This window comes from Octopus sinensis, linkage group LG7, assembly GCF_006345805.1.
Source record: "Octopus sinensis linkage group LG7, ASM634580v1, whole genome shotgun sequence".
NCBI classification, from domain to species: domain Eukaryota; kingdom Metazoa; phylum Mollusca; class Cephalopoda; order Octopoda; family Octopodidae; genus Octopus; species Octopus sinensis.
This window is the reverse complement of record NC_043003.1, coordinates 107,621,758-107,624,257: the sequence shown is the minus strand read 5'-3', so window position 1 is coordinate 107,624,257 and position 2,500 is coordinate 107,621,758.

Sequence of the window (2,500 nt, the reverse complement as noted above, 5' to 3'; positions counted from 1 at the left end):
CTTTCTTATCTTGATTCTAACTAAATTGCAACTTAAATCAATCTATTTTATCATATTCGAAGTTCGAACCGAACCGAGCTGAGAGCGTGTTGTTTTCAGCTTCATTAGCAGATACCAATTCTAAAAAGCAGTCTGGTGTAAAAAGGGCCTGATAGAAGCCAGACGGATGGGGGGGGGGTGAGGAATATGTACTTTGTTTTGTTCTTCCTTTTTGTGTAAAATATTTATCGTTTAGCTAACAGATAATAATTTAAATAATTGAAGATTTTCTTTTAAATTCAAATGCGCAGATGTAGTCGAAGGCATAGCTTCGTGGTTAAGAAACTGCCATCACAACCACGATGTATCGGATTCAGTCCCACTATAACCCCAGGCCGACCAAAGCCTTGTGAGTGAATGAATTTGGTAGAGGGGAACTGCGTAGGAGCTCGTCATGTATATATCTGTGTGTGTGTGTGTGTGTGTGTGTGTGTGGTGTGTGTGTGTGTCTGTGTGTGTGTGTCTGTGTGTGTATGTGTGTGTGTGTGTGTGTGTGTATGTATGTATATATATATAATATATATATATATTATATATATATATATATATATATATATATATATATATATGTTTACATATATATATATGTGTGTGTATATATATATATATATATATATATATATATATATATATATATATATATATATATAGAAATTCAGGGTGAGTACTTGATAATTGTAAGCACCTGTATATACCGTTTGGTGGTGTAGGTGGTGGAGTAAATAATCAAAATAAAAACATGATGCCAAGGATTCAGCGGTACATATGTTTCGGGCCATTATTAGACGGATTTATAACAATGCATAATGTGTGTCTATGGCCTTCTTCAGCCGCGCACAATTACTACCTCAAGGACGTATTACATCAAAAATTCTACGTTGGGGATGCAAATCCTCTCATTCGCGTACGACATAATGCGGCAACAGCACAAAAATGAAGCGTCCATCTCGTCCTTCTCTCAATGTAGAATGAGGAAGTTTGGATGTTGAGGTAATATAAATAAATGAATAAATAAATATATACATATATAAATACAGACAGACGTGAAGGAACCTGGTAATAAGAGTAAATATTTACTCTTATTACCAGATTCCTTCACGTCTGTCTGTATTTATATATGTATATATTTATTTATTCATTTATTTATATTACCTCAACATCCAAACTTCCTCATTCTACATTGAGAGAAGGACGAGATGGACGCTTCATTTTTGTGCTGTTGCCGCATTATGTCGTACGCGAATGAGAGGATTTGCATCCCCAACGTAGAATAAATGTAGGGTAAATGTTTTTTAATTTTCTCCTGGTTTGCGGAATTAATGTTATTTTGCGGTTGAAGCTTTGGCTGTTATTTCTAGTGGGTGAATGGCCTATTATGGCCGTTCCTTGATTGTGATGTTGAACTTATAAATGGTCTATGACTATTTAATTTTTTCCCACTAGGCCGCTGGTGGCAAAACAATTCTACAAAATTTTTTTTGCCACCCTATATTGATTAATTATATATATATATATATATATATATATATATTGACATATCATACCTTTTAGGAATCAGGATGGTCCCAGGATTGAAAATCTGCCCTTCATTTGGTTCTTGAACATCCAGCATTGGGATCAGATCTGGATGACGATTTGTTATATGCCAACAGTTGAAAATTCAAATTTTAAAAGAACTCTAAAAATATGTAGATCTACAAATTTTCAAACTGAATTTAAAGTACCAAAACTTTGTGAAATTAAAAAATAGTTTCATTTCAGTTCATTGAAAATTAGATCCAAGTTAGAGAGGTTTCGAAGTTCTGCCGAATTTGTGAATTGAAGCGCTCGGAAGAAAATATTGAAGAACTCGAACTTTTAGCCCAAATTGGACTTTCGGCCAGATAGAACTTTCAGCCTGACCAGACTTCCGGCCTGATCAGGCATTCAGCAGAGTTAGTTTATTCAGAAATTTGGATGCTGGAAGATTTGCAGCTCAACTAATGGATCTGGGGAATGGAAGAATTCAGCAAGACAGTAACGGAAACATCACTTCCAAATGGCTGTGGTATTTTGGTCCAAACTGTAGAAGAGTTGATTACTAAGGTTTACCTAAATATTGGACATAATTTTCATGATCATGTTTGATTTTGTGAAAGAGCACCAAAGAATGAAACGGTCCGGGTTGTCAGTTGGAAACTTATGCAATCAATCAATACTGAGGAAACAAATTATCTCTCAACTGATACTGTTGTGGACCCCAATGAGGCTGTGAATTACCCTGAGTTTCATAACTCTTTGGATCCACCTGGAATGCCTTCCCACAAACTGACATTGAAGAAAGGAGTTCCAATCATGCTTTTGAGGAATCTGGATCTGCCAAAGCTGTGCAATAGAACAAGATTGATTGTCAGGCAAATGCATCCACATCTTTTGGAAACAACAATCTTCACTGAACAAGGAATGGTAGAAAATGTGCTTG